The sequence below is a fragment of the Petaurus breviceps genome, unplaced genomic scaffold (genome assembly GCF_028583685.1).
Source record: "Petaurus breviceps papuanus isolate PSGF00001 unplaced genomic scaffold, PetGlider_PUasm1.0 185, whole genome shotgun sequence".
NCBI lineage: Eukaryota > Metazoa > Chordata > Mammalia > Diprotodontia > Petauridae > Petaurus > Petaurus breviceps.
Genome location: NW_027185797.1, coordinates 12,999,308 through 13,014,260, shown reverse-complemented (window position 1 = coordinate 13,014,260; position 14,953 = coordinate 12,999,308). Strand labels below are relative to the sequence as shown.

The 14,953-nt window shown below is 37.9% G+C and overlaps 1 long non-coding RNA gene across 1 annotated transcript in view; it reads left to right on the top strand.

The window, feature by feature from the left end:
• LOC138161460 (uncharacterized) overlaps positions 1 to 9,709 on the top strand; it is a 37,344-nt gene extending 27,635 nt beyond the window's left edge. Inside the window, exon 3 of the long non-coding RNA XR_011168370.1 lies at positions 9,457 to 9,709. This is a non-coding gene — a long non-coding RNA (uncharacterized lncRNA). The remainder of the gene's footprint in view (positions 1 to 9,456) is intronic.
• Positions 9,710 to 14,953: the final 5,244 nt, after the last annotated feature.

Here is a 14,953-nt window from a genome sequence, read left to right as displayed (position 1 = left end):
GATAGATAGATAGATAGATAGATAGATAGATAGATAGATAGATAGATGGATAGATAGACGGATAGATAGACGGATAGATAGACGGATAGATAGATGGATAGATGGATAGATGGATAGATGGATAGATAGATGGATAGATAGAGATATATTTACATATTTATATATGTGTCTGTTTGCGCAGTGGCTAGGTGATCCAGTGGATAGAGTGCCAGGCCAGAAGTAAGGAAGACTCATCTTCCTAATTCAAATCTGGTCTCAGACACTTATTAGCTGTGTGACCTTGGGCAAGTCACTTAACCCAATTTGCCTCAGTTTCCTAATCTGTAAAATAAGCTGGAGAAGGAAACGACAAACCAATTCACATCTGCCAAGAAAATTTCAAATGAGGTAAAAAAGAGTTGCACATAACTGAAAATTTCTGAACAACAATGACATTTGTCTGCATGTTTTCTCTTCCATTAGGTTGTAAGATCCTTGAGGGCATGGATTTTCTTTTGCCTCTTTTTTATCCTTAGTGCTTAGCACAGTGCCTGGCACATAGTAGGGAATTAATAAATGCTCATTGATTGATTGATAGATCCTAAAAGGCTTCTCCCACCAAAGCAGATCTCAGTATCTCAGACCTCGGTAAATAAATTTCATTAGTTACTACTGCTAAAAAAAATAAGGAAACCATAACATTTTTAAGAGTTGAATTTTAATTTATGGAAGAAAACAAGGATTTCCATAACATAGTACTATAAAAAAGAAGTTTATTCCAACTTTTACAAAGAAGATATTGCCTCAGAATCATGGGAATTACACAAAAACAAATTTACCGTCTCTGACGAATGAATGAAATATATTTATTAATTGCTTCCTATGTCCCAAGTACTAGAGATACAGAGATAAAATCTAGCTAATTCCTGTCTTCAAGGTGCTAAAACTTTAATAGATAGCAAGTTAGGGGAAGAATGGTTAACAATGGGGTCTTTTAATCTTGGAAGGGACAAGGATCACCAGGGAACTCAACTGGAAGGATGGTCCTTTTGCTATATCTCTCCCATCAGTTCCTTTGTCATTACTCACCCACCCATCACCCTAGCTCAGGCCCTCACTTATTCTCATTGGTATTACAGCAATAGACGTGTAATTGTTTTCTCTGCTTCCATGCTCTTTCTTCTTTAATCCATTCCTGCTGCAGTTGCCAAAGTGATTCTCCTTTATTTTGTTTTATTATTTTGAACATAACAAAATGATATTCCTAAAGCACAGGTCTAACTCTGCTGCACCCTTACTCAAGAAATTTCACTGGCTCCCTATTGCTTCAAAAGTAAAATATAAATTTCCCCATCTGACATTTAAAGCCTTTTATCATCTGCTTCCACCATATTTTTTTCAGATTGATCACACATCCTGCTCCCCTCACACAAACACTAATTCTCTACATTCTTGCCAAAAAGGTCTACTTCTTTTTCCCAGGATACAATATTACATTCCCCATCTCTTTGCCTTTGATGGCTTTCTTCCATGTCAGGAAAGTTCTCTCCTCACCTCTACCTGACAGAATCCCTAGCTTCCTTCAAAGCATTCCTTATTTTGCCAACTCTTTTGGCAAATACTTTACTGATGCTTCAGAGGTAGTCCCCTCCCCCTGCCCTGTTACTTCTTGTTTAATCTGTATATATTTTATATATACTCATTCATTGTAAATGTAGTTTCCCTCTAATAGTATTTATCTCCTTGAAGACTCATCTATTTTATTTTTGTCTTTGTATGTCCAATCCCTAGCTCAGTACCTGGTATATAATAGTTGCTTGAAAATTATTTGGCCATCTAAATTGAATTGACCAATAAGGATGAACCTAACTAACTTGTGGAAAAAGAAGCTAGCAGGGGCAGCCAGGTAGCACAACAAGTAAGAGCACCAGCCCCAGTGTCGGGATGACCTGGGATCGAATCCAGGCTCAGACACTTAGCACCCACCCAGAAACACCTGGCCGTGTAACCTTGAGCAAGTTACTTAACCCCAATTGCTTTAAAAAAAAAAAGAAATGTAGAGTTGATAAAATATTAGGAAAACTATGTCTAATTGAACATATTAATAAGAATAATAAAAAATATATTATAAAAAAAAGAAACTAGCAAGACTTAGTTTTCAGTAGACTGTCCTAGACAGGAATGGTGTTGGGAAGAGAAAAGGCCAGAAACCCAGGCCTTGTTGTCCAAGGAACAGGCTCTTCCCAGTGCCAAGGAGATGGATAGTCCTACCAATATTAGGATTTAGCATAGACTCTATAAAGTAGCATTACGTTGCATTGAATTCCTTTTCTTTATATTTAAGTTTATTTTTAGCCATAGGAAAAGGGGTGGGTTCCACATTTCTAATTGCCCCCAGGCCTTAGAGTTGCTTTTCTGGGCCTGCTGGGATTGCTTAGATTGTCTGCATCAAGGCCTTACACCATCTGTTTCTTTCATTCTCCAGGACTTCATAGCCTTGGCAGATTCTTTAGTTCTGAGGGATCCTCTGCCTTCCTCCAACCTCCCTCTGGAAAACATCCAAACACCTGACTCTATTTGAACAAATGGGCTATTTTGGTGAACAATAAATAGGCTGGGAACTCCAGCATCCCAGATGAGGCACGAATCAACTCTTTCAGTTTCAAGTACAGCCTCTGACACACACAAACAGAACATCACTCATCTCTGAAGTCACACACTACACTCAATATGTTGCCAGGACGCTTTTATCATTCACCATTTTATCATTCATTAAGGTCTAGTTGGATGTTTTGCCATTTCTGATTTTTATCGAAAGCAGCTGTTCTGGAAAACACCACCATTTCCTGCTAGAGCCCTTTGACTAATCCAGACAGAAGATGGAAATGCAGACACCTGAGGGTAAATATTGGTAACAAGCATGATACTCTTTAGCAGCACTAATTGGCAAGTCTTCAAAATAAGGCTTATCAGAGCAAAAAAAATAAAGAAGTGGTCAAAGCCAATTACAGCAATCCATGCTATAAGGAGAGGGTTGTGTTATTTACCTATCACTGACAGTTATAGTGAAAGAATTTCAGATTAGAAAACTTTTTCTTTTTGCCTTTTGCAGAGCATTTGGGGTTAAGTAACTTGCCCAAGGTTACATGGCTAGTTTTTTTGTGTGGGTGATAAGTGTCTTAAGCCAGAACTGAACTCTGGTCTTCCTGACTCCAGGGCCAGCGCTTTACTCACTGCGCCACCTAGCTGCCCCTAGAAAACATTTTTTTCAGATTCCTCAACTCACAAGTCTTTTTGACTCATTTTCTGAACTTAACAATGCCTACTTTGCTGGATCACCTTTGAACTTCCCTCAACACCTGGGCTGTTCTTTATGCTTAAATAGGCTAAAATCCTGAGGTCTGGTCATCCTGGAAGATCCCTTCACAAGGTCCATCCCCCTCTCTTCATTTCTGATTTCTTCCAGCATCTCCATATTATGAAGAGGCCGACACCATCCAGCCTTCATGCCATTCCTGGCTGTGTTCTGGACTTTATGGACTTAAAAACCTATCCCTCTCCTATCATTTTGCCTTCATCACTGCTTTTCAGCCCTTTTATGATTAGTAAATGTTTGTTTCTTTTCTTCCCTCCAATTGGTTTGTTGTTTAAATTATACAACAGTACAACAATTACAACAAAAATAAAACAATACAATAAACAAGAAAAAGAAGTCATAAAGGATTCAATGAAGTCCAACTGGATATATTCCTACATTGGAAAGATAATACTTATAACTCCTAAGAACTTTCTTATTATTAGGGTAGTTAGAAGGCATATACGGACAGAGGACACAGGAGTGAATAGAATATAATGGGGTTATTATCTAAAAAAGGTGAGAAATGGGAATGCACTGGGAGAAAGGGAAAGGAAGAGGTAGAATGGGGTAAATCATTTCACACAGAAAAGGCCCTTTCAAAGCCCAAGGGAGCTGTAAATTACACTTGTAAAAATGTGTTTTGCTCTCATACAAAGGTTAGTTGTTTGTCTACTTCTCAACATAAACATGAAAAGACTAGGTGCTTAGTTCTCTCTCTGTCTCTGTCTCATTCTCTCTGTCTCATTCTCTTTGTCTCTCTCTCTGTCTCTCCTTGTCTCTGTCTCTCTGTCTCTGTCTCTCTGTCTCTCTGTTTCTCTCTCTCTCTGTCTCTCTCTGTCTCTCTCTCTCTCTCTCTTTTTCTGTCTCTTTCTAAATAAAAAACCTGGTAAGATGACATCAACTAGTTTATCAACATTCTTAGCCTTTACTCATTCAACCACCAGCACATTCAAGTAATTGTATTATCAAAAATCTAGCACCCTTGGGGGGAGGAGGCAAGATGGCAGAGTAGAAGCACAAACTTGGCATGAGCTCCTGCTCTAATCACTTCCAGTACATGTCAAATATGACTCTAAACAAATTTTAGAGCTACAGAACCCACAAAGTGAGAGAGAGAAACAAATCTCCCACCAAAGGTAGCATGGCAAGCCGAGAGGAAGGGTCTATCCCAGTGTACTGGGAGCTGAGTGCAGTCTTGCATGAGCATGGTTCTGGCCCCAGGGTGGCCCTGACTAGTGTTGGAGCCAGAGCAGACTTCAGGAGAGTGAGTCACCAGCAGCTGTGGTGGTTTCCTTACTTCTCAACACATAAAAGACAAAGACAAAGTAAAAGGTCCATGTCAAACTCTGTTGGAAGAGTGAAGGAAGAGCACCATCCAGCCCCTGTCTCCAGGGCAAGAAGTGGCAAAGGTGCAGCCCCTGCAGCTGCTGCCTCCTGGCTGCCTACAGAGCTACTGGCCTGCAGATTGTAGGGGGATCAAGCGACCATACAGAGGGTAATCACTCTTGCTTTGACCTGTTCAGATCTGGATCATGGTCTTGGGTGGTGGTCCTGGGGTATGTGGCCAGTTTACCAGAGCCTGTGGGGGCTGCAGAGAGGGCACCCTGCTAATAGCAGCTGCAAAAACACCAGTAATTTGGGACAAAGGTCTCTCTATTCTAGAGTTCTACCTTGGCAAAGAGCCCAAGAGCCAAGTAATTGACTGGCAAGATGAGCAAACAGAGGAAACATAATGAGACCATAGATTCCTTTTTGGGGGACAAAATGGAACAAAGAATGGAATAGGAAGAAGATAACACAGTCAGAACTTCTACATCAAAAGCTTCCAAGAAAAATATGAACTGGTTACAGGCCATGGAGAAGTTCAAGAGGGATTTTCAAAATCAGGTAACAGAAGAAGAGGAAAAATTGGGAAAAGAAATGAGAATGATGCAAGAAAATCATGAAAAGTGAGTCAACATCCTCCTAAAGGAGACCCAGAAAATACTGAAGAAAATAACACCTTAAAAAATAGACTAATTCAAATGGCAAAAGAGGCCCAAAAAGCCAGTGAGGAGAAGAATGCCTTAAAAAGCTGAATTTGCCAGATGAAAAAGGAATTGAAAAAACTGAAGAGAATAATTCCTTCAAAATTAGACTGCAGAAATTGGAAGCTAATGACTTCATGAAAAATCAAAACACTATAAAACAGATCCAAACAAACGAACAAATATAATGCAATGTGAAATATCTCATTGGAGAAACCATTGACCTGGAAAATAAATCCAGTAGAGAATTTTAAAATTATTGGACTACCTAAAAGCCATGATCAAAAAGTGTCTAGACACCATCTCTCAAGAAATTATCAAGCAAAATTGCCCTGATATTCTAGAACCACAGGGAAAAATAGAAATTGAAAGAATTCACCAATTACCTCTTGAAAAAAATCCCCAAAAGAAAACTCCTAGGAATAGTATAGCCAAATTCTAGAGTTCCCAGATCGTGGAGAAAATCCTGCAAGCCGTCAGGAAGAAACAATTTGAGTATTGTGGAAACACAATTAGGATAATACAAGACCTAGCAGCTTCTACATTAAAGAATAGAAGGGCTTGGAATATGATATTCCGGAGGTCAAAGGAGCTAGGACTAAAACCAAAAATCACCTACCCAGAAAAACTGAGTATAATGCTTCAGGGGAAAACATGGTCATTCAATGAAATAGGGGATTTTCAAGCATTCTTGATGAAAAACCAGAGCTGAACAGAAAATTTGACTTTCAAATTCAAGAAGTATGAGCAGGTAAATGGGGAAAAGAAATCAAAAGGAACTTATTAAAATTGAACTATTCACATTCCTACATGGAAAAATGATAATTGTAACTCATAAGACTTTTCTCAGTATGAGGATAGTTGAAGGAAACATGTATAGGGGGTGTATGTGTATATAAATATATATATGTGAGTATGAGCATATATGCATACATGTATACATAGACAGGGCACAGGATGAGGTGAATATGAAGGGATGGTATCTAAAAAGTAAAATTAAGAGGTGAGAGAGGAATTTATTGGAGGAGAAAGGGAGAGATAGATTAGGGTAAATTATCTCATAAAAGAAGCAAGAGAACTGTTACAATGGAGGGGAAGAGCAGGAAGGTGAAAGGGAATGGGAAAACCTTATTCTCATTGAATTTGATTTAAGGAGGGGATAACATACACACTCAAGTGGGTATCTTACCCTACAGGAAAATAGGGGGGAAGGGGATGAGTGGGGATGATAGAAGGGAGGACAGATTGGGGGAGAGGGTAGTTGAAGCAAACACATGTGCAAAGGGATAGAGTCAAAGGAGAAAATAGAATAAGTGGGGGGCAGGATAGGATGGAGGAAAATATAGTTAGTCTTTTACAATATAACTACTATGGAAATGTTTTGTGCAACTACACATGGACTACCTATATTGAATTGCTCATCTTCCCAGAGGGGGCAGGTGAGGAGGTGTAATGTAATGCCAAAAGAAGGCAACTTCCCAGGTTCAAAATACCAGCATAGGTGCTCTCTATTTTATTCAGTGACAAACCAAGAACAGAGAAGATCAAAACATGACATCATTCAAAATACAGCATTCACTAAGCGTGATTAAATAATCTCCAAGTACTACCCCACCCCAGGACCTTCCAATCATTCAATCAATTACAAAGTCTCTGTTCTAAATACTTCTCCACCCCTAGGCTATACCTTAATTAAGTCCACCACAAAGCCCCTCTTCTCAAATGGAGATTAGTTTCCAAACATAGGTGAAGTACCTTCATTTGTCAATCACAGAGCACAATAAGGTCAAAAGTTCCCCACCCCTGGATCACAATTGAATCTACCCCAGAGTTACATCAAGTTTAAACACAGCACTTAATACCCAAATGGAGGTCTTTTCTTCATCTTGACACGAGGCAAATTCTCAGCAATCTTAGTTCCTGGGGAGACAAGGCTTAGCAAAGCCACAAGATACATTGCCAGTCCCTTCATGAATTTATCCTCTGTCTGTAGAACAGTCCTACAACCCCTGAACACATTAGCAAAGCCCTCTCCCAGGATTTCTGTAAACATACAACAAGAAAATCCTTCTTCAGGGCTTCTGAACCAACAGAAAGGCTCCCAGACCCCTGCAACAACAGCACTGTCCCTCACCAGTGGACAGTATTCACTCTGTCTGCAGGACAGTCTCCAGACCCCTGCAACAACAGTACTGTCCCTCACCAGTGGACAGTATTCACTCTCTGTCTGCAGGACAGTCGCAGGCCTTCTTAGCGAACAGCCAGGTTCCAGGACTTCTTCAACAAAAGGACAGTCTTTCACCAGTGGACAAATCTGGCAAAATAACATCAAAACAGACAGACAAAGTACCAGCAAAACAGCCATGTCTCCTCAGTCCTTGGCAGCTCAGGGGGCAGGTCTCAAAAGTCCAGGGCAATTCAAAGCAGCCACCAGCAATTCTCTTAGTCTCTCTCTCTCCACGAGGTGCTGCTTCCAAAAAGATCTTCCGCCTCTCTCTAGTGTCTCTCCAAATCTACGTCACCAGCTCCTCCCAGTTCAGGACATTCTTTTCACATCAAAAAGTCCATCCCACAGGTGGGATTAACACGCTCTGGGTTTTAACACAATCAATTTGAAAACCAAGCCAATACAGGGGAATCTTTAATTGCCATTACTATCACAGGAGGGAAGAAGGAAAAAAATCTGGAACTCAAAGTTTTAAAAACAAATGTTTAAAAATGTTTTTTTTTACATGCAACTGGGAATTAAGATAAAAACAAATGTTTAAAAAATGTGGGATTTTTTTTACATGCAACTGAGAAATAAGATATATGGGCACTGGGGTATAGAAATCCATCCTGCTCTACTAGAACGTTGGGGTTGGGGTGGGGAGAATATAAAAGAGAACAGATTGGGGGAAGGGGTATTCAGTAGGCTTGCTATTTTGGGGTGGGGGTAGGGGAAATATGGGGAGAAAAATTTGTAACTTAAAATATTGTGGAAATGAATGTTGAAAACTAAAAATAAATAAATAAATTGGAAAAAAATAAGAAAAGAAATCTAGCACCCTCTGTTTTTTCACAAGGAAATCATGAGATGACCTTATTTAAAAAAAGCATTCTGAAATCCAGGTTCATTGTGTCTACAGTGAACCTTTTTCTAAAAATGAAATGAAGTTATACTTCAACAAATTAATCCATGTGAACCCATGTTGGTATTGGATGGATAAAAAGGGAGGGAAGGTGGGAGAAAAGGAAGAATGAAGAAAAGAAGGAAGGGAGAGAGGAATGAAGGAAGGAAAGAAACAAATATTTATTAAGTCTTTGTTATTTGCTAGGCACTGTGCTAAATCCTGGGGATACAGATACAAGCAAAAAGATAATCCCTTCCCTCAAGGAGCTTACATTTTAAAGGAAGACAATATACATATAAAAGGGAGTTGAAAAATTGGGGTGGGGTGGGTGGATGATTTTGAAGCCAAGAGAAAAATCAATCCCAGGGCCAGAAAGAGAATAGAGGCAGGCTTTTCTTAAACCCTCTACAAAAGGTCAAGGCTCCATGATAATTTCTCTTTTTTCTGAAAAAAAAAATTACTTAGGTATTATACAATATTTCCCCGCTTGGGAACCAAGGTCAGACTCGCAAAATTATCATGTGAAAACTGTACCTGCTTTTCTCTTTTGAAAATCTGGACAAGATTTGCCCATCTTCAGTCATAGGATCCTAGAATCAAATATTTAAAATTTGATTAGAAGTTAGAAGCCAATTTATTTAACCCTTTCATTTTACAGATGAGGAAACTCAGGCCCAAAGAGGTTAATTTGTTCCAGGTCAATCAGGTAGCAAATCATAGAGAAAACTTGAAAATGACCTCCTTTACTTCAAAGTCAACACATTTCTCACTACACCATAACACCTGTTTGTCTTGCCTTAAATTTTCAAACAACCTCCATAGTATATTAACTTAGTTCTTTTCATAATTTTGAATGCAGTTCATCTAGACCTAGAAACTTGTATTGGCTGAGACTAAGGAAATTCTGTCTTTCCATCTCTTCATTCACCTACAGTTTCAAATTTCAGTTAAGTATTCTTTTTACTCTTCTGTATTTCAGGCTTCTAGAATGAACATGGTAAAGAACCTCAGAAGCATCTGGTCCAACCCCTCATTATAAAGATAAGATGCCTGAGACTCCTATTGGGGAAATGAAGACCAGGTTTCCAGAAGTGGTAAATAGAAGAGTCAGCTTTTGAATCCCAGTTTTCTGACTCCAAATCATTCTGCTAGGTAGAGGAAACAGGAACAAGACAGGACTTGAATGGTTCTGCCTGCCTTTTTTCAATCGCCTTCCTTCTAATCGCTTTATTAAAGTCATATCCAACCCATGCAGAGGTCCTATCTTTTTTTATATGCTTTTTCTTCCAGTATTGTGAAAGTCCTTAGAAAAAGAGTGTACATTAGTGCCCATTAAATATGTTATGGACTAGACCATAATAAATCCAAATATCACAAACTCCTCTCCTGTACTCTAGACTCATGAATGCTTTTACTTTTATTGTTGTGCCAGATTCAAACATAGATTTTTTTTAAATTTTCATACATTGTTTCAGTAAATGGATTTTGTGTCCATTCCACCAACTCAGCAGCTAAAATTCCCCATGAAGAATAATAAAAATGATAGTGTCATGCCTTCCCTGTTAGCTTCATGGAATATCAGACAATTCTAGCAACGCAGCCTTCAATTTGGTATTTCAGAGAAAATGAAACTGTCGGTCCAATTTTTCTGACTTCTGGCCGGAACCAAAATGTTTTTCTGTTACGTTTTGTTTTCTCTTTTCATAAAGGCACTTTTCTTTCCTTCGCACATTTTGGGAAAACAATTTACCATTTCAGTCTAGCAGGAATCAAATGAATCAATTGACCTTGGGATGTCCCAGTAGTAACAAATGCAGTGATGAACAATATCTAATCATCAGAAGCATCTAATGTACTTCCAAAAGATGTTTTTTTTTTCTTTACTGGGGGCTTCCACCTTATATTCTATAACTTCAAAATGATCAGATAAGCCTAGGATTATGATTTTAGTATTTGGACTTATGTTTTAATTTTCTTGACAAGCTTGTTGAATTGTTTTATTGTTTCCGATGTTGTTCTGAACTGTGACTCCTTTGGTTTGGAGAATCCATGCCCAGAAATGTCTCTCTTATATATACCATTTTGGCTTTTTCCCCTTTAGTCTTGGATAAAACCCTACCTTCTACAAGCAGGCTTTCTCCATCCCACCCCTTATTTTTCCTAGACTCTTGTCTGTGTTGATTATTTCCGATTTCTGCTATATGTGTCCTATTTGTACATAGCTGTCGGAGTGTTGTCTGCCCCATTAGACTGTGAACTCCTTGAGATCTCTGTCTTTTGCCTTTCCTTTTATTCCCATTAGGTGCTTAATAAATGCTTATTTATTGATCGACTAGAAATTTACCACTGGCACCGATTGGCTATTCTTCTGTAACCTTAAAGGGTTGCCTAAGCACTAAGGGTTAAGCCTTGAATCCAAGTCTTTCCAACTGCGAGGGTGGCACATTTGTAAATCTAGCCCCAGAATTTACTAGGAAGAAGAGACCAGTCTAGGATATATTTATTTTAGTTCATTACACTAAGATCTGTGAGCTATGATCTAAAAGGCAGAAATCAGAGTACAATCCACATATCTCTCCCCCAATAACCTGACATGGTACTTGAAATCCCAACATTGGAATCATTTATTTAGTTAAAAGCTTATGGCTTCAGACATATTTCACTAAAATGCAAATATCTTATTTGCAAACGTCATTGTAAATGGAGTTATCAAACTAGTTAGCTGTCACTTTGAAAAAGAAACCAAGTGGTCCTCTAAGGATCTACAAGTACGATTTTAAGGAGGAGAAATCACAGACCTATATGCATGATATAGTTCTGCCAAGAAAAATCAGGCTAAGAATAATGCTTTGGGTGGAAAGGAGAGGTAGAGAAAAGTCAGGTGTCATTATAAAGTAACTGGATATGGGGTGGCTAGGTGGCACAGTGAATAGAGCACCGGCCCTGAAGTCAGGAGGACCTTAGTTCAAATCTGGCCTCAGACTCTTAACACAAAAACTAGCCATGTGACCTTGTCACTTAACCCCAATTGTCCTCCAAAAAAAGGCATAAAGTAGCTGGATACATATCAGGAGAGTCACTCCAGTGGTACAGTTGGATACCGGGACAAGGCTTACTTCCTAATTATATTACACAACAAATAATACATTTTAAAAATGTGAGAAGGCCTCTGATTATATCCCATGTCCTGCATTTACTGGATAAGCAAATTTTACAGCCTCTTTAGGTCTCCAGTTCTCTGTTTATCTTTCTAAAATAGAAAAGATATGCTTTACCCAGATCATAGGATGGTTATGAAAACCAAATAAGCTCGTCTATATTGAAGTGCTTTAAACAGCCAAGTTCTAGATAAAATAGCATGACATATAAATATTATCATCACTCTCCTACCCTGCCTTAAAAATAGTAAACATTAAAATTTTTATCATGTCTATTAGCATGACTATTAGTTTTCCTAGAATAATGATCTATGAAAGGATACAGTTTTTCCTGTTTTTTTTCTCCTAATCGCAACATGACTAAAGCAGAGGCTCAAGAGCCCAGAAGACCAGGGTTCAAGTCCTAACATTCCCATAAAGTAACCTATGACTGAGTAAATCAGTTGGTCTCTCAACATCCTAGTAACCCTACAAGACAATAAACTACAGAAGACCTACACAAACTTGCTTGTCTTTGGTAAATTGCTCAAAATTTCATTTCTTTCATGGAACTCACTGCTGCAAATATCTAACTTTTTAGTACTAGAATCAACTTGGTGATAGATGGCATTAAATTATGGAATAGAATGATCTTAGTTCTTGATTTTTTGTAGTTCTGTGTAGTAACAAGAGTCTACCTGGAGGCACGAAGAGGTTTAATCACAGGTGTAGACCCCAAACTAGCAAACACATAGGATATGCTAACAGAAGCATAATCCAGAGTCTATCAGTGGATGTTTTAACCTATATTGTTCTGGGACATTTCCACAAGTTTTCTAACTAGCATGCGTTTTCCATCATTTCTTGGAGAAGCCATTGAATGATATCTAAGGAACTGATCTTGGAGTCAGGCAGATCTTGGTTCAAATCTTGCCTCAGGTACTTACTACTCGTGTGTCCCTGGGAAGGTCACTTACTTCCCTGTGTCTCAGTTTCCTTACAATGTGAAATGAGAGGATTGGACTTGATGGCTTCTAAGGTCCTTTCTGGCTCAAACTATGATCCTGAAATATGTTTGATAAAGTGATATGTTTTTATATATGAAAGAGGCAGATGGTGGTGCAGTAGATAGAATGCTAGACCTAGAGTCAGGAATTACTGAGTTTAAATCCAGCCTCAGACATTTTACTAGCTATATGACCCTGGATAACATGTCTCCATTTCCTCAACTGTAAAATAGAGGTGATAAGAGCATCTACATAGAGTAGTTGTGAGAATGAAATGTGATATTTAGTTTTAAAAAGCACATAGTATGAGCCTGGCACATAGGAGGCACTATGTTAATGCATATTCCCTTTTCTTCCCTTGCTCCATATCTTTGCACATAGAAAATTGTGTATCTGAGTATACTTCAAACATCTGCCTGCCTTTTAATAGTGAGATTGATATGAATTCAACAAATTGCAAAGATGCATTCAGATTAAGAAAACATTTTTTTAAATATATTGAGTTTTCTAAAAGGAAAGCAAATCCAAAAATTCCAGGAAGAACCACTTCTTTTATCATAAAAATGCCAATTTTTCTTGTAATTTATTTCAAAAACCTGAAAAAGGAATTTTATCTCTGATCACTAGAGATGAACAATGATTAGAATAAATGATTGAGGCAATAGATTAGTGAAGAAAGAAAGAGGAAAAAAAAGAAAGAAAGAACATCTTAATCCCATGGTCATCTCACTCACCTCCCCCTTTTCTTTCCTTGAGTTGATGCTAGTAGAGCATTTTATTCATTTTTATTATCATTAGACCACCTCTGACTACAAAAATAGCAGAATCTTGGAATTTCTCATCTTCTTTGTAGTGTCAATATTTTTGTGGGGAAAAAAGATTTCTTCCCTCTATGGAGGTTTCCGTTTCCATTTTTATTTTTTTACAAAATAGATTCAACATATTCATTTTTCCAGAAGTAGAAATGGGATATTGAAGGTGTTGGGAAATAGGTAGCTGAGTACTTTTTTCGCTAATCAAAGAATAGCCATAAGTTGGTAAATATTCTTTCTAAGAAAAACTTTCCATTGTATATTTTGCTATCTATAATGGTTTTAATGTCACATATAAAGATATAGCTAATTCAATAAGACATTCCTCTTTTTTTCTAAGACTCCACCTTTGTAAATATCCCTACAAATGATTAAAGCATTAACCAAGAGGCTAAGTTAACTTAAAACAACAAACAACCTGGGGCGGCCAGGTAGCATAGAGAGTAAGAGCACTGGCTCCAGTGTCAGGATGACCTGGATCAAATCCCGGCTCAGATACTTAGCACCACACCCAGAAATAACTGGCCGTGTAACCTTGAGCAAGTTACTTAACCCTGATTTCTTTAAAAAAAAAAAAACAACCAAACAAAATCCAAAAGAGCTTCAATGATTTGTCCAAATTACTAGGGAAAGCAAAACTAAGATTATAATTCAGGAATTAATTTTATTTGTTCATTCATTTCTTTTTGCATCATGGGCTTCGATGACCAAAGAATTTATCTTTGGACGCTGTTAAATTGATCCATCAAAAATATCTTGTCACCAAACTCATAAACAAATTCTTTCCATTCATCTGCCTAAATATACAAAATTCATTTGAAATACCCCTGCTTTAGAATGCATTTTCACTTATCACTTAGCCATCAGTAAGCAGGTATAAAGTTACATCCTAAAATCTCCTATGGTGTCATGTATGGCCATATAGACCTTCAGCTTAAACCCCACTGCAATTCATTCTACTCACTCATTTTAATATTTATTAGGTCATTACAAAGTTTCTACCTTGGTTTATTTGATATCTATGATTCTTTCCTTTTGCTTGAGTACCTACTTTTTTGAAAATCACTTCTGTCTTTTTAAAACTTGGGCTATATTCAGGATGAAGCTTGTTAAAAAGGTGATTGGATCTTTCAGAATGAATTAGGCTTTAAGATTTCAAAAGGAAAAAAAAAAAAAGGATGGTAGGTGGATTCCTTTACTCCTCTGTCTAATTCCTTTAATCCTCTGACCAATGGCTTAAATGAGCTGGGCCAGGCTGCTTTGTGAACCATAGTCCAACCCCTTTTCTCATTCTAGTTGTTCAGTGCTAAGGTCTTGCCCAGAAATTTTCAGGGTTTTTGTAACTAAAGAAGACAAAAGTGAATAACTGCAACAAAAATGATTTCCTGTATCTCTAATGCAAAAAGCAATGCAATTACTTCCTTTGTATCAAAGTCCAAAGAATTCTTGCAGATGGCTTTGTCACTTGAATTAAGTTGATTCCCTTATTGCACAATGGTAGAGCCTACTTCAGAGTTAAT